Source organism: Enhydra lutris, unplaced genomic scaffold (assembly GCF_002288905.1).
Source record: "Enhydra lutris kenyoni isolate GAN:26980312 unplaced genomic scaffold, ASM228890v2 scaffoldscaffold15, whole genome shotgun sequence".
Classification (NCBI taxonomy): Eukaryota; Metazoa; Chordata; class Mammalia; order Carnivora; family Mustelidae; genus Enhydra; species Enhydra lutris.
This window is the reverse complement of record NW_019154099.1, coordinates 22533373-22552400: the sequence shown is the minus strand read 5'-3', so window position 1 is coordinate 22552400 and position 19028 is coordinate 22533373.

Here is a 19028-nt window from a genome sequence, read left to right as displayed (position 1 = left end):
AGAGAAAGGAATTATTCCCCTCCTCCTTCTCTTTTTACTTTGTAAAGAAATGAGTGTTCCTGGTGTATTGCCTTGTTATTTGCAAAGTACATGGATTTTAACCCTTGAAAAAGTTTTAAGGCAAGAATTACAATAAATACTCACCCAGGAGCATCACCTTGCCCAAAATCACACAATAGGTGTCTCTATATGAGACACAACTGAAACTTGGACATTCTGACTCTAAATTTAGAAGGTTTTGTTTGTTCTGTTTTTTTTGGTTTATGTATAGAAATATTCTGAAATATAAATAAATTATAAATAAACAATTCAAATAATATTAAAGTATTTAAAGTAAAAATGAAAAGCTATTTTTCTTCCTCCTAAATCCATGACTCATAACAGTAAGATGTTTATACTTCCAGAAACTTTTAATGGATATATAAAGTATATAAAAATACACTTGGATTTATAATGGATATACAAAGTGTATAAAAATACTCACATGCATAAGAATATTCACATATAGTTTTTTTTTTTCAAATTTTGTATGTACTAAATACATTGGTTTGTAATTTGCTTTTCTCACTTAATATCCCAAGACTTTCAGGTTGTAGGTATGATGCCGACTGTTTTTGATAGTTACATGGTTTTTATGAAAATAGTAGAGCTGACCTTGGAACATGTTTGAACTGCATAGGGACCATTTCTAGGTGGATTTTTAAAAACCCAGTGCAGTGTTGTGTTTTTCTTCCTTACAGTTTTTCTTAATAAAATTTTTCCTTCTCTAATTCACTTTATTATAATACATTATATGAAGTAACATGTATTAATATAAAAATATGTGTTAACCGACCATTTTCTCTTATCAGTGTCATATAGTAAATAGTAGGCTATCAGTAATTAAGTTTTTGAGAGTCAAAAGTTATCCTTGAATTTTCAGCTATGCAGAGAAAGGGTTGATGCCCCTAACCTCCACGTTATTCAAGGGTCAATTGTATGTATATATGCACATACAACCTTCTATGTTACTTATAATACATACATATGTGGTAAATACATGTGTAGGTCAAAGAATAATAAAAAAGATTATTATGAAACACTATAAAGTACAGGATTCCTAAATAAGACCTACAGGTTGGAAATCAAATTTTGCTAATAATTTATAAGGGCACTTGTAATAGTAAGATACAGATAAATTATAGAGAGGTCTGAGACAGTCAACACATTTCTTCAGATTCTTTCTCATTATATTAAAACACACTCTAGGGGCACCTGGGTGGCTCAGAGGGTTGAGCCTCTGCCTTTGGCTAAGGTCATGATCCCAGGGTCTTGGGATCGAGCCCCGCATCAGGCTCCCTATTCAGGGGAGAGTCTGCTTCCCCCTCTGCTGCTCTCCTCTGCTTACACACTCTCTCATTCACAAATGAGTAAATAAAATCTTAAAAACAAACAAACAAAAAAACCAAGAAAACATGGCTTTCAGTTTCTCATTTTAAATAGTTGTGCTCCACAAATGCCTGGTTATTTTGACTTGTGAGATTTGACCAACGTGTTGGATGCTTATTTACTACTCAATCAGATAATGGCCTAAGCTGTGCCAAGTCCAATGACCTCAGAGTGTATCATGGTGCTTTGTATTTCTGTCCATTGGCTTAAGTCAAACTTACATTTGGGGGCACCTGGGTGGCTCAGTGGGTTAAAGCCTCTGCCTTCGGCTCAGGTCATGATCTCAGGGTCCTGGGATCGAGCCCCGCATGGGGCTCTCTGCTTGGCAGGGAGCCTGCTTCCTCCTCTCTCTTTGCCTGCCTCTCTGCCTACTTGTGGTCTCTATCTGTCAAATAAATAAAATAAAATCTTTAAAACAAAACAAAACAAAACTTACATTTGCCTGCACCTTCTGCTTTCTATGGTTCTGGATTAGAGTTGGCCAAAAGGGGAATTTACGCAAGATTTGGAAGTTGGGAGTGAAGCAGCAACCATCGCTCTCTGAACTTCCTTGTGGACAGATGTGAGGGGAGCTTGCCTTCACTCTGCACAGTTCTACGCTCAGATCTTCGATCTTCTTTCAACATGTTGGACTTGCTGAGCAACAGTAGCTCTAAGTCTATCGCTGGACACTTGGATGAGGACCCTCAGTGACAGCAGCCCCCAATCTATTTCTGAACCATGTTCCTCCTTCGTAGCCCCCTCCAGTGTGATGGAGTCAGTGACTTTGATTCTCCAGTTCTTTCTTTCAGATCTTCACTTCCCAGCTCCTCCAAAAACCGTTCTAAGTAGCATTTCTAAAATAATTCCCTGTTCTTTTGTGCCATAAGTAGTTCTGGCCTTTCCTACTAGAACCCTGACTGATTCAAGTTTGGGCTGCAAAAGCTAAAGCACCAACAACAGGAAACCACAGTTAATCATTTCTTAGCAATTCCTCAGATCAAGAGGTTATCCCTAGCTAAGCAAAGAGATGCTGAACAAAGAAGAAGCACTCCATCCTCTTGTTTACCAGCCCTGGAGGTGTGTATAGGTGGGGCAGGCCACGTCCAAGGCATGGTAGACCCCCAACACCTGCTTTTCCCACCTCCCTATCCACCTGCAGTTTTGTGTTGCTCCGGTTTTACTCCAGAGAAAACGTGCTTTAGAGATCTGAGTCACTGTGAGGGTGGATTCTGGCACTGTTGGTCCCACACAGAGAGGGAAGAAGCAGCAGCGAAATTCCAACAACCCCGTCCTTATTTTTATTTCTCACAATGGGGCAGAGCTGCCTTCTGCTCAAATACCTCCTCCCCTGTGCACACACCTGCTTCAAGCAGCCTCCTTGAGGTTTCTCTTAGTTCTCCCCATGTCAGAGTGTTTTTCTCTAATTGTCTTCAGGGGCAGAGCTTTTGAAACGTAGCCAGCACTGGAGCTTTCCTGTAACCGGTTTCCATATTTCCTGTTTTGTTTGTTTGTTTGTTTGTTTTGTTTTGTTTTGTTTTGCTTTTCTTCTTTGTGAATGTATCCATTTTGGAAACATTTGAAGTAAATAAATGTATTTAAACTGATATGTTGAATTGCAAACCTCTTTGGCTTTGGTTACACTTTGTCTTAGACAGCTCTGCCTGACATCACAAAATATCATAGACAAAATATCATAGACATGGCTTTGACGTAGAAATTTATTTCCACACATTTCTGGAGTCTGGAAGTCCAGGATCTGGATGCCAGTAGGTTTAGGTTTTAGTAGGAGCCCTCTTCCAGGCCTGCAGGTGACTGCCCTCTCATTGTGTCCTCAAGTGGCAGAGTGATAAAGAGTTTCTGATGTCTTTTTAAAAGGACACTCATGCTATCAGATCAGAGGCCTACCCTTAGGACCTCATTAAACCTTCCATAAAGGTCCTATCTCTAAATACAGTCCTATTGGGGGTTAGGGCTTAAACATATGAATTTTGGGTGGACCCAATTCAGTCTGTAGCACAATTACAGTTTTATTTATTCTGTTTTACTCTCCATCTTCAATATAGGAACCCAGAATCTTCCCATTATAGCAAGGCTATTCATTTTGTTCTCAACCCTCTTGCTTTGCTTTAAAGTGCCCCCACCCCAACATATAACCTCCTAGATATTTCTGTAACGTAGATCTATCCTTCTTCTTGTTCTATTTTTTTTTTCCTTAAGATTTTATTTATGAGAGCAAGAGAGAGCACAAGTGGGGGGAAAGGCAGAGGGAGAGAGATTTTATTTATTTATTTGAGAGAGAGAGAGCAAGAGAGAGCACAAGTGGGGGGAAAGGCAGAGGGAGAGAGACAAGCAGACTTCCCACTGATCAGGGAGCCCTACGACCTGAGCCAAAGGCAGACATTTAACTGACCTAGCTCCCCAGGCACCCCAGAGCTGTCCCTCTTCTAACTTCCATGAACACTAAGTTATCCTCTTTCCCAGTGCCCTTGGCTAGGGAGGATATATTAGTTTCAAGTTTAACCATTTTAGGCATAATGACTAAATCTAATTGAAATGCATAGGCAGATATGAACACCTTAGGAGAACTTTATTAGCAAATCTGTGTTGGCTAAGTGCTATATGGGAAATACTGGGCAGTTATGGAGACACATAAATAGGGAACTAAAATTCTAGCTCCCAATAAATTTATACTAATGAAGAGAATTTGAAGCTCTTTCAGTGATAAGATGTGGGATTAAATACTCATTAAATCACATCACGTAGTCAGAGACTCCTTAGTTTTTGGCAAGCAGACCATGTATTTTCCAATTACGGTAAAGACTCTGAGCTCAGGCCATGTGTTGTTGAGTGTGGATTTGATCCCAATATCTGGGACAGATAATAAGGATATCAAATACTTTCACTCGTAAGTAATCTGTCTAGTAAATATGCTAACATCATTGGTAGTAGGCACGCGTAATTGAGTAACTAGCTCATTCCATAAGAGAAATGACCCATAAAGACAAAAAACCCTTCATTTTTCTGCACAATTGTTTTATATTTCCAGTGGATATTCATGCAAAATGACCTGTTAGGTTTTGTAATAATTTGATATGGTTAGAAATATAAAAGAGTCACAAAAATTTTATCTTGGATGTCTGTTTTTGAGAAAGCAAAGTGACCTGAGGGTTTATCTAATGGAGTGTGATGGAATAAATGTTGGGAGATTAGTTAGAGCCTGATTGCAGGGGTTCTTGGACTCTAAGAGTTTAGTTTGACTTATATGGTTTCTCTGATATGAAACCATCAAATTTTTGGACCAATAGATTAACATAAGTTTTTTTGTTTGTTTGTTTTTTAGAGTAATTTGCTGACAAGATTGACTTAGTTTTGGTAATTTAGGATGCATCAGGATCATAGATGAAGCCAAATTGGAGTCTATTACAAAAAAAAAAAAAAATCTAGATTATTTAAAAACTGAATTCAGTAGAGAAAAAAATCCCAAATATCGCAAGGTCTCTGAAAAAGTTCAACAAAATATCATAGAATGTTAGTTGTCAATTTAGACTTAAATAAGCATTCAAAATGTGTATCTGTTTATAAATGGAGTCATCAGTCTTTTCATAACATAAAACACATTAAGGAAGAGTTAACTCTATGAGACAAATGGACTTTAATGAAAAGAAAAAAAAATAATAATTTAAGGAGGTAATTAAGACAGGAACTTGGGTAGTAGGGTTTTTTAGTACTCTATATGATATATTTTTATTAAAAAGAGACAAAATTTTATTTACAGAAAATATTAATATAGCAATTCTGATTATTTTTAAACAATTCAAAAATGTCATAGCATACTGTCAAAAACTTGTTTCTATGATAAGGTCCACAAGACAAAGTAAGCTATATTTACATCAATACATAGGAAATAAAAGGAGTTGCCTAAATTGCCATAAGAACCAGAACTGACTTAATCATTCTGCTTCCATTTCCATTTTAGTTATTGTGCTTATAAAGTTAGAAGAAGGCAGCTTTCAGTAAATATTACATTCTATCATATTGGCAAAGTATCAGAAATGTCAGTCATTTGTATTCCAATACCATGAAAATGTATTTATTCAACTTTAAAGAATGTTCAGCATGGTATTAAAGAATAGTTCTGGGAATTTTCATTGGAAATTCTTAGGCATAATCTTAACATACATGAATGTGATGCAGGGAGAAAGAAGAGATGGGTGAAAGTGAAGGAAAGAGAAAAAGAGACTGGAAGAGAGAAAGTGGGGGAGGGAGAGAGAGAGAAAATCAGTTCCCTTAAAAAAAGGAAATTTCTTATCAAATGATACAAGATTTATGAAATCAAATTGCACTCTAAAGTGTTATAAAAATAAAATGAGATTTACTATTTTACTTTGTAAATGAGGACTTAATCTTTGTTTCTGTGACTGCTATAAGGACATTTGCATCACAAGAAACTGAATATATTGAGTATGATGAGTGACAACTTGTGTCACTGAGAAATGGTTGTCAAATTTATTGAAAGTGTTATGTACAGGGCACCTGGGAGGATCAGTTCAGCATCTGCCTTTGGCTCCGGTCCCAGGGTCCTGAAATCAAGCCCCTGCATTGGGCTCCTTGCTCAGCAGGGAGCCGGCTTCTCCCTCTCCTCCCACCTTATGCTCTCTCTTGCTATCTCTGTCTCTCTCTCTCAAATAAATAAAATCTTAAAAAAAAATAGGGAAGTAGGACTTTGGATGGTCTTCCTTTTATTATTTTGTACATATGGTATTTCTGGAAAACCTAAATGAGTCTAAGCAAAATAAAAATCATATTTTTCTGTATCTACAATTTCTTCACACAACAAATATACTTTTGGAATTCTCTGTTAACAGCAGAGACATTGCTGGTCTCTAGAACAAAAGCTAAGAAAGAATACACACTCCTTAGAAGTAGTGATTTTTGAAATAAAACTATTATAACTGGTTACTTCTTTGCACACCAGTCTTAGGAAAATTAGGTTTAAAGGCATGGGAAAAACTTAAAACATCTTCATTTTTAAAATTCCGTATTTATTTTAAAGGAATCACTAATCTTTGTGATCAATTTATAATTTCTATTCATTAGAATGAATAGGGGCACCTGGCTGTAGAGCTTGTGATTCTTGATCTCGAGGTTTTGAATTCAAACGACATTAGGTCAGAGAGATGACTTAAAAAAAAAAAAAAAAGAATTACTAAATAATGTCTTGGCTCACACTTTGCTTTTTAATAAAAAAAAATGTATGTGTATTCACTAAAATGAAAGAAGAAGAAGAAAAAGGAGGAGGAGGAGAATGAGAAGAGAAAGGAAGGAAGGAAGGAGGGAAGAAGAGAATGAAGGAAGGAGGGAACAAAGGAAGAAAGAAAGAAAGAGCATCCAAATTGTAAAGGAAGAAGTAAACTTGTCTGCTGATGATAACATTTTATGTATAACAAACCCTAATGACTCCATCTAAAACTGTACCTAAAAGATATAAAATGAACACACAAAAATTGATTACATTTCCATACATTAACAAAATATCTGAAAAAGAAATAAAGAAAACAATCCCATTCACAATATCATTAATAACAATAAAATATTTAGGTATAAATTTAACAAAGGAGGTAAAAGACCTATACACGAAAAAACTGTAAGACATTGATAAAAGAAATTGAGGAAGAGACAAATAAATGTAAAGCCATCCTGTATTTGCAGCTTGGAAGAATTAATACTGCTGGAATATCCATAGTACCTGAAGTCATCTGTAGATTTAATGCAAAATATCAAAATTCCAATGACATTTTTCTACAGAAATAGAAAAAATAACCTTAAAACTTGTATAGAACTTCAAAGCGCCTGAATAACCAAAGCAATACTGAGAAAGAACAAAGCTATAAGTATCATAATTCCTGATTTCAAACTATACTGCAAAGCAATAGTAACCAGAACAGTATGTCGCTGATATTAAAACAGACTCAAATGACAATTGATAAGGATTGAAAACCCAGAAGTAAACCCACATGTGCACAGTGAACTAATATTAGACAAATGAGCCAAGACTACTCAACAGAGGAAAGATATTCTCTTCAATAAATGGGGTTTGGAAAACTGAATATTCACTTCCCAATGAATTAAACCCCACACTTACAAAAGTTAATTGAAATTGATTAAATACCTAATTGTAAGACCTGAACTCATAAAACTCTTAGAAGAAAACATAGGAAAAAATGTCCTTGACATTGGTCTTGGTGGTGGCTTTTTGGATATGACACCAAAACCATAAGCAAAAAAAGGAGAAATACACAAGTAAAATAGTTGATTAATGGAGGTTTTTAAAGATGTATGCACAATAATCTCTATAAATATTATATATGTGTGTGTGTGTGTGTGTGTGTGTGTGTGTATACATTTTTAAATGTAACAAATATTTACAAAGTTGAATGGAAAAAAGAACAACAAAAAAGTCTTAGTGGAACAGCAGATCATTTGACTAGCTGAGCACTGAATGAGTGTCCCATGACGGGGGAGCAAGAGCAACGGCTCTGTGAGGGAGCTGGAATGTTCGAGAAACACATTTATACAGCATAAATTTTTCACTCTTACATGGTAAATATTTATATGTTGCATATAACATATCCAGCATTAATAATATACATACAAGTAGGCATAAAATTAAAACAATTCAAGAAATAAGTCAATAGTATGTTTTCCTCTTGTTTTGCCTCTAATAAAAGTCATGGATAGTATTTTTGTGTTCTGTTGTCTTAATTTTCCATAACAATAGTATGAGGGAATAGTACAGAAAAATCTCTAAGTCTTATCTGACACATTTTTTTTTCTTTAAATGTAATCCTACTATCAGGTTAAACTCATGCTTGAATTATAAAGAATTTGAAAGGTGTCAGTATTAAATATTTTTTCTTTTTTTTACAGAAAATTTTTCTTACATTAAATTATTTTTGGTATAGATAAATCAATATAGACTGATCTATTATTTAAAACATTTACTGTTACCTGGTAGATAATACACTATATTCTAGATTTGCATAATTTATTCTCTAACAAACCAAAAAAACTCAGCATTTACCTTTCATAAAATAGTAAATTTATTCATTTTCTACTGTTTCTCCCCCAGATTTGATGATGATTTTATTAGTTATTTTGAATTATTCTACTTAAAACAAGTTTTCCAGGACTTTATGGATGCAAATATTTATTAAATTACAATTTGTTAAAGTTCTTATTGCAATAGTGGAGCCCGGAGGTCTTTTATTGCAATAACTAATTGCAATATTTAATTGGGCCCTGTGACAATTATTCATCTGTTTACACACTTGAGAAAAAAATGTTTCCAAAAGTCAGGATTTAATTTTCTTTTGACTGCATTACAGAGTTGTAAGACAAATACAAAATAATAATAAAGATAGTAAAATTACCCAAGTCAAAAGTTGTTGGAATAACTTAATGTTCTTGTTAAAGAGTCAGCAAGATTTCTAGCACTGAGAACAAAAGCAACCACTTTGCCATATTTGAAAAATAAAGAAAAAAAAGAAAAAGAAGAGAAAAGGAAATAGTGGAAGAACAAGGAAAAAGGACAGAAAGAAAAGAAATTTTAAAAATAATGAAAGTAGGATGCCTAGATGGCTCAGTCATTAAAGATCTGCCTTGGGCTGAGGTCATAATCCTTGGATCCTGGGATGTAGACTTGCATCCTGCTCCTTGTTCAGGGGGAAGCCTGCTTCTCTCACTTCCTTTGCCACTCCCCCTGCTTGTGTTCCCTCTCTCTGCCAAATTAAAAAAAAAAAAAATCTTTAAAAATAATGAAAGTTATATGAGCAATGAAGTGAAGTAGTCTACAGTGTATTTCCAGAATAGGAACTCTTAATGCATTTATACCATGAATTGTCTTCTACTGCCTTCTATCATTCAAACTACTCTAGTAAGAAATGTTAGAAGTGGAAACAAGAATAGTTACTTGTCTGGATTTTAAAAAGCTTTTCCAAGGAGATTCCATGTGAAATTTTTCTCAATGTACTTTTTTTGTATCTCTATTTTAGCATATCACATGATGTTCATGCTATCTATTTACTTATTGGTCCCTTCCAATTTGTGTACTTTTAAAGAAGAGAAAATACTTATATTTTATTTTTCTGCTTGGCACATTTCATAGTAAGTGCTAATAAATGATAATTTATTGAATAGTTTGCAATGTCAACTGCAACATATAAGACATGCAGCATAATTAAAATGTAATCAGGTTTTTTTTTTATCCCAAGACATAGATAATGAATTAAGAGATTATTTGATCCAATAACTTCAATTTCAGCAGCATGTAAACAGGTACAAAGAATATTGCATCCATATTCTTACAAAGAGGGGACACACAAAAGCTAGAAACACTGCGATCTTTTTAATGAATAAATTGAAGAATTCAGAGTTTTTTCATTGAAATGTCTTCCCATGTTATCAGCTCATTAAAAAAACATAACCTTTATTTTTTATTTTATTTAATTTTTTTTGTTTGTTTGAGTATAATTAACATAACATTAGTTTCAGTTGTATGACATACTGGTTCAAGTTCTCTATACATTACGCCTATGATGTGAAGCTGAAGTATATATTATTGAACACATCCTAATAAAAATTCTAAGATTATTATTAGCCTGGGTATGAACCATGGTTAGAATTCTATAGTGAAAATACAAAATAGATTTAAAATTCAAGGGTCACTAATTTATATAAAATGATTTATTATTTAGAACATTTACTGCTACATGGTAGATAATATTTTATGTTCTAGGTTTGCATAGAAAGTAGTACTATCATCTAGTTTGTAGTATTTTGATATTCCATTTTGTAAAAGGGATAATAGTTTTATCCTATGTGGCAATATCATATCACTGCTTTTCCCACTCTATATTTATCTCAAATAATCATATCTATTTCACACACTCATAAGTTCTTTTCATTGTTGTTTTCTGTTTAAGACTTCCATTGGTAATCACCTCAAGCTGAGTTGAAATCCTAGAAAGGTCATATTTATGCCCTCAGAGTAAGGACAAAGCCAAAATAATTTCCCTCTAATCAAGCCTCAATATTATAAAAGTAACCCTAAAGCAGTAGCTGTCCACCAGAACAAAATTCTATACTCTTTAAAGGAAGATAACAAAAGTAAACAAATAAATAATTTTAATGTGCAGCATAGATTTGAAAAAAAAAATGGAATTCATATGGAAAGAAAAAAAAGAACAACCAATGGGTCTTATTATTGAGGGAAAGAAGAGTTAATATAAGGAGGTCCCACAGATAATCCTTATGGTGATATTAGTAGACAAGAACACTAAAGTAGTTGTTAGAAATGTATTCAAAACATTTTGCAGAAAAACTGCACAAAATGAATGGAAATATGTACAATTTGGGGGGAAATAGAAAAGCTGAAGAAGAACCAACTGAAAATTTTATAGCTAAAAATGAAATATCTTAAGGAAAGGATTTTTCTTAGCTTAATAGCAGACAAAACAAAAATCATCTAAATCAGAAATTACAAAAATTGAGGCAGTGCAAAGATAAAGAAAATTAAAAGTAATAGAGAATGTAAAACCAGTGAGACAATATCAGAGAGTTCACCATACATATCATTAAAGTCCCAGAAAGAAATAGGAGACAGAAAGATACACAAATTAATCAAAAAGATAATACCTATTTTTTTTTTTTTTTTACTAAAACTGATGAAAGGTCTCAACCCATATGGTCGAGAGGCTCAGCAAACCCAAGAAACTCATACATAGACACCACATCGTCAAATTGCTGAAATTAAGGATTAAAAAAAGGTCATAAAAGCCTTGATAGGGAAATAAATAAATACTATGCTTAATATAACAAAAATAAAGATGACTGATTTAACAGAACATTAGAATAAAGAGCACTATGGAATTAAGTTTTTAAAGTGCTTTGCGGGGACGGGGGGAGACCTGTCAACCTAGAATTTTATATCCAGTGAAAATATACCCTTAAACATAAAAGCAAATTAAAGACATGTTTAACAAACAAAACCACCAATAAATGTTCATTACAAGAAATGTTAAGAGAAATATTTTCTCTTAATCACAGATAAATAATCACAGATAAAATAATCACAGATAAAATAATCACAGATAAAAGTCTGTATCTGCAAAAATGAATGAGAATTACTTAAAATGGTAAAAATGTGGGGCACATGGATGGCTCAGCGGGTTAAAGCCTCTGTATTCAGCTCGGGTCATGGTCCCAGGGTCCTGGGATCGAGCCCCTCATCGGGCTCTCCACTCAGCGGGAAGCCTGCTTCCCCCTCTCTCTCTGCCTGCTTCTCTGACTACTTGTGATCTCTCTCTGTCAAATAAATAAATAAATCTTTAAATAAAATGGTAAAAATGTAAGTAAATATGAAAGGGCCATGTTAAAGTCTATTAAAAGACCATTTACTGGGCACCTGGTGGCTCAGTCAGTTAAGTGACTGTCTTTGGCTCAGGTCATGATTCTGGAGTACCAGGATCGAGTCCCACATGGGGCTCCCTGCTCAATGGGGAGTCTGCTTCTCCCTCTGACCCTCCCCCATCTTGTGCTTTCTCTCTCTCTCTCTCTCACTCTCAAATAAATAAATATAATATTTAAAAAAAAAAAAGACCATTTACTATTTAAATAAAATGTAATATGTATGATAGGGTTTATAACATATGCAGTAGTAAAATTATAAAACAATAACATGAACGGTGGGTTCAATTGGATTATACTGTTTAAATTATTTGTTATATATGAAGTGGTATATTCATTTTATGTAGATAGACTGTGATAAGACACTGATACATATTTTAATCTTTAGAGAACCCAGTAAAAAATAATAATAATACAAAGGGGTGGAGCTAAAGCCAGTGGTGGAGAAAACTTGACAAATTATGAAAAAAAAATCTAAAATATGTAGTCAATTAAAAACAAAGGAACAAGTAGCAAAGGGAAAACAAATAGTAAAATAGTATACTCATATCCAAGTCCATCACAAATTGCATTAAATACAAACAAACCTAACAATCCAATTGAAAGATAGAGATTGAGCATATAAAACAACAAAACAAAAAAGCTGCTTATGATATATGCAATTTAAATATAACGACACATTGAGATTAGAAATAAAATGACATATCTGATAAAGAGTTAGTATCCAAAATATATAAAGAACTTATAAAATTCAACACCTCAAAAATAAATAATCCAATTAAAAAATGGGCAGAAGACATGAATAAACATTTCTCCAAAGAAGACATACAGAGGGCTAATAGACACATGAAAAGTTGCTTAACATCAGTAATCATCAGGAAGATGCAAATCAAAACTACAATGAGATATCACCTCACTCCTGTCAGAATGGTTCAAATCAACACCACAAGAAACAAGTGTTGGTGAGGATGTGGAGAAATGGGAAACCTCTCGCACTGTTCGTGGGAATGCAAACTGGTGTAGGCAATCTGGAAAACAATACAGAGTTTCCACAAAACGTTAAAAATAGAACTATCCTATGATACAGCAATTGCTCTACTGAGTATTTACCCCCAAAATACAAAATACCAATTCAAAAAAATATATACTAATTTGAAGGGATACTTGTACCTTGATGTTTTATAGCAATGACTGATGAATTGACTGATGAATAGATAAAGAAGAGGAGGTACACACACACACACTCACACCAGAAAAATCACGCAACCATAAAAAAGAATGAAATCTTGCCATTTGCAATGATATAGATGGAGCTAGAGAATATTATGCTAAGTGAAATAAATCAGTCAGAGAAAAATACCAAATGATTTCACTTATATGTGGAATTTAAGAAATAATACAGATGAGCATATGGGGGGAAAAAGAGGCAAACCATAAAACAGACTCAACTACAGAGAACGAACTGATGGTTACAAAATGGGAGATGGGCAGGAGGATGGGTTAAATAGGTGATGGGGTTAAGGAGTGAACTTGTGATGAGCACAGAGTGATGTATGGAAGTGTTCAATTACTAAATCATATACCTGAGCCCAATGTAACACTGAATGTTAACTAACTGGAATTAAAACAAAAACTTAAAAAAAGAAAGAATCCAATGAAAGAGATTATGGTGACAAAAACACTATCATATTTAAGGAAGATATTAATGAACTGATAAGTAATGATTGATAAAATGGAATACACTATAATATAGAGTTCTAAAGATATATATTTTTTTTTAATTTGACAGAGAGAAAGAGAGATCACAAATAGGCAGAGAGGCGGGCAGAGAGAGAGGGGAAGTAGGCTCCCTGCTGAGCAGAAAGCCCCATGTGGGGCTCAATCCCAAGACCCTGAGATCATGACCCGAGCCGAAGGCAGAGGAGGCTTTAACCCACTGAGCCACCCAGGTGCCCCTAAAAGAATTCTAAAATTGTAAACACTAAATTAAAACTAAAAATACGAATATTTGTTTAAAAAATTTTTAAAAATATAGCAAAGAAAAAGAATAAAATGTTGGAAAAATATGTTAGGCATATATTAATCATAAAAAGGCAAGTGTGTTTATATTAATATTAGACAAAATATAATTCAAACCAGAATATATTGCTGAATACAAAGAGCGGGGTCATAATTGTAAAGTGATTAATTCCTTGGAAAAATAAAATAGTTTAAAAGATGAATTTACCCAATAACCTCACTTCCAGATATACAGAGCAAACATTTACAAGACTGAAAAAAGAATAGTTGTCACAGAACTGTATTCATCCTCTTACAATAGGGTATAAATGCTTATATATTCCATTTTGTAAAAATATTGAGTCTTTGGAGAAAGATTTTAACATTTTTTTAACTATAAATTTCCAGAAATATTTCTATGGTAAATAATGATTTTAGACGCTTGGTGTCTACTTTAGAAGAATAGGAATTCTTCTAACAAACCAGTATTAATATGTCTATAAAACAGACTTTGGTGTTTTAAGAATTAGAAATTTATTTTAGGAAGAGAATGACAAAAATTGTTAAGAAGCTCTGGGGGCCTCTGTGTGGTTCAGTAAGTTAGGCATGAGGCCGGGTTTTGTCTCAGGTCATGATATCCCGCATTGTGGATGGAGACCTGCATGGATCCCTGCCTCAGGCCCATCGTTGGGCAGTCTGCTTGACTACTCTCTCCCTCTGCCCCTCCACCAACTCATGCAAGCTCTCTCTCTCTAAAATAAAGAAATAAAAATTTTTTAAAAGTTCTGTTTAGGTGCCTTTGAAAGAAAAGGGAGATGACCATAAGCTGCATGAGGGGAGGGGACATTTTGCATTTTTACTCTCTTCCCAGTGCTAATAGAGGACCTAGAGCATGGTAGAAAATTATTTCTATTATCTAATTGATAGATAATTTTAATTATCTACCAATTTTTCAGTAAATAATTCTTGAATAAATGAATAAATCTCCTTAATCAGTGCACTAGTTTCATAAGCTTGTTACCTTCTACAACAATCTAATCCTTTTTTTAGCATGTAATGTAACTATAAATGCATAACATGCAAATGTAACAAATCACAAGAATATAAATTATCTACTAAAGGCAATAGACAAAAGAGTATTTCTAGCCTGAAGTTATGCTGAAAGAGAACCTTAATAATTGGAAAGAAAAAAATAGAATAGTTAATGGGAATACATGTAAAACTAATGCATTATTGAGTTATATTCCATAGGGAGTTATGTACTTCAAATTTAGCTCTTGAAAAGATGAAGTACTTACTATGTAATTATTGTGCTCTTATATACACCACGATATTTTTGTGGTAGCACTCAGATAATATATATGAATATGTATGCATATGTATACATATGCATGCATGTATATATATTATATATTTTATATATATATATAATATAATATGTGAGTTTAGATAAGGTTGCAGCATGAACTTATTTTTATCTACAAAATTAATGGTGTCAAGAATTTACCTCTAGTAAGAGATAATTGGAGCATTTCAAAATTTGGACCAACAAGGAACTTAGAGGGGTTCCTGGGTGACTCAGTTGGTTAAGCATCTGTCTTCAGCTCAGGTCATGATCCCAGCACTCTGGGATCAGCCCTTTGTCCAGCTCTCTGCTCAGCAGGGAGACTGTGCTTCTTCTTCTCCCTCTGCTGCTCCCCCTGCTTGTGTGCTCTCTCTTTCTCTTTCAATCTGTCAAATAAATAAATAAAATTTTAAAAAAATAAAAAGGGACTTAGCAAAATAAAATATAATAAGCCCCCCAACAAAAATGAATATATGATATATTTCTACTCTGTTGATTTAAAAGAAAGAGGTTTCTCAATATCTTATTTTTTTTTAATTATTTATTTATTTGACAGAGAGAGAGAGATCACAAGTAGGCAGAGAGGCAGGCAGAGAGAGAAGGGGGAAGCAGGCTCCCCGCTGAGTGGGGAGCCCAATGTGGGGCTTGATCCCAGGACCCTGGGACCATGACCTGAGCCGAAGGCAGAGGCTTAACCCACTGAGCCACCCAGGTGCCCCCCAATATCTTATTTTTATGTATTTTTTCCCCATAGCTAAGTGAGATGTTTTGGAAAAAGCAACAAATAAACCAAGAACAGCTTGCCCCTCTATGTCTCACTTACTGCTTCTAGAATAGAATTACAAGATAATATTAAGACTCCTTATTACATCATCTAAATATTTCTTTAGGATGTCCAATAAGCACTACCACCTCCATCTGTTACTTCATGGAAGAAGAGTATTGTCCTAATCCTTTTTAGGCTTTGCCTTCTACCACACCCTTAGTTTCCATAGGGTAGGTCTCTTGAAAACTGCCCCCCACCTTTTCTTCCTTTGTTTTTCTGTAAGAGTTGCCATTGATAACACGCAGTAGCTCAAATTGTGCCATGCGGGTTGTACAGGCACCACAGTTGACATGATGGTAAAGAACAATGTAGATTTTAGTTGATAAAAAGAAGAAAGTAAAGCTGTTAATAGTACTGTTCAGCAGTTGAGGTGCCTCTTTCAATGGCTCTATGAACATCAGAGATTTTGAATGTTGGCTATGTACGTAGTTATTAGAAAGGATTTTAGCTTTCAGATTTCCTGTGAATATTCTATAGTTCTAGTAATAAGGTAACACATTATATAACTTATTTTTTGATTAACACACCCTGAGATATTTCATTGAAATATTTTGTAAATATGTACAGTTAAAATGTATACATTTTTCATATTTGTATAAAGACCCACAATTTCAAGCTAAGTCAATGTGTAAAATTAGGCTGAACCTAGCATTTATATTTTGTGGGAGGGACAAGAAAAAAGTATAGATTAATAATTACTCTAAAATATGGAATTGTGCTGTTTTGGCATAACTTCACATGTTCAGATAATTTTGGCCAGTACTGATTTATTCAAGCAATAAAACCTAAAACAATTATTTTGACCCCACTGAGAATATTAAGACTCCTGAGAAATGTAAATGCTGAACCTCTAGTGAGATCTCTGTGGGAGAAATAAAGCAAATTTCCTTCAGTGAAGAAAGGCACTGCTGTGAACTTCTTTTCTGTCAACTTGGCTAAATGTATTAAGTAAAATTTGAATAAGGTACAAAAAATAGCATGTGGTTGAAAATTGATTCAAATAATGAATTGCATTTAATACTGGAAACATGTTAAGGTAATTAAAGTGAATTTTGTTAATATTTGTACCCATTCAAATATGAGTTTCTTGACAAATGTAGTTTGCCTTTTCTAAGGTTGAAACAGCTCAGAAAATAACATACTTAAAGAAGTGTCTAGATTAATGTTAATTTTCTATGACATAGTATTCTTAAAGAAATTCTGTAAAGTGAATACTGATTATGCCTATTATTACATTTTGAGCCTAATTATTTGAAGTCTGTTTTTGAGAGGGGAAGTAAAATGCAACTTCTTAGTTTTCAAAAGAACAAGGATGGATGCCTTTTTTGTACTCACCAGATAGCATGACACTAGTAGATGCACATTATTATAAAAGTAACCATGGGAGTGCCTGGGTGGCTCAGTGGGTTAAAGCCTCTGCCTTTGGCTCAGGTCATGATCTCAGGGTCCTGGAATCGAGCCCCGCATCGGGCTCTCTGCTCAGCAGGGAGCCTGCTTCCTCCTCTCTCTCTCTGCCTGCCTCTCTGCCTACTTGTGATCGGTGTCTGTCAAATAAATAAATAAAAATCTTAAAAAAAAAATTAGAAAAGTAACCATGTCCTGCTTGCTACATTCTTTCCGAAGAATGGGTGTGCTGATTGCCAAGCCCAAGAAAAGATTCAAATTATTTTGTCATACTTTTTCTCTAAATGTACATTTTAAATCAACTGTTCAATGCACATTCTCCCCCTTCCTCCTAAGAGATGAATAGTGAGCTGCCGCAAATCTGACTATAAAACGATGTCTTGTCTTTATGAGGCTCATGCTACAAATCTTGTACCAAATAGTGCAAACTGCTCTAGAACCTCATTTGTAATAGCCATCGGTTTCCAGTTAAACAAAACTCATCTAAAATGCAGTGGAATTTCATGTTCAAATTCAATTGTGTAACAGTGACTTATTTTCATTTTGTCTCTTTCTATATAAGAAAATTAAATTGGAATGCTGTTAGATGGTTTGGATAAGGCAGTAAGAAATTATTTCATGTTTGTTTGGGACCAATGTGAAGTCAGTCTCCTTTACAGTTTATACCCCTGGAGAAATGTCAGACGAAAGGGAACAGAAGATTTAGAATGAACTAATCTATCCATAAATCAAGAAGAAAGAATAAGGAATAAGCCATTGCCATGCAGAACCTTACTTTTGTTAAACAATAACTTTACTTCTCTCAGAAAGTTAGAATGACAAAACTTATGTAATGGCATCACTTTGTAGCTGATGATATTTTTAAAACGAAGACAAAAATACAAGTCAGAGTGAGAAGATGGTCAATATAAGGTGTTTCATGTATCTTTTTTTAAGATTTTATTTATTTATTTGACAGACAGAGATCACAAGTAGGCAGAGAGGCAGGCAGAGAGAGATGGGGAAGCAGGCTCGCTGCAGGGAGCCTGATGCGGGGCTCGATTCCAGGACCCTGGGATTAAGACCTGAGCCGAAGGCAGAGGCTTTAACCCACTGAGCCACCCAGGTGCCCCTACAATGTGGAATTTTTAAAAACTAATTGTATGTGTCTGTCAGCAAAACCAACATTGATAAATAGCGACTATTTCCCCATTTGTATGATAAATGAACATATTGCAAATTCCACAAGATTAATAATTTCTTATTTCAATTTCCTCACCAAAGCTAGTATAATATTACATGTAGAATGACTGCTACTCACATAAGGTAACTTATCCTTGTGACCTTCTTGCATTTTAATTTAAAGATAAATTAAGAATATTCTATTAAAAATTTTAGAATAGGGGCACCTGGGTGGCTCAGTGGGTTAAAGTCTCTACCTTCAGCTCAGGTCATAATACCAGAGTACTAGGATTGAGCCCCGCATCGGGCTCTCTGCTACACAGGGAGCAGCTTCCTCTTCTCTCTCTCTCTGCCTGCCTCTCTGCCTACTTGTGATCTCTGTCTGTCAAATAAATAAACAAAATCTTTAAAAAATTAGAA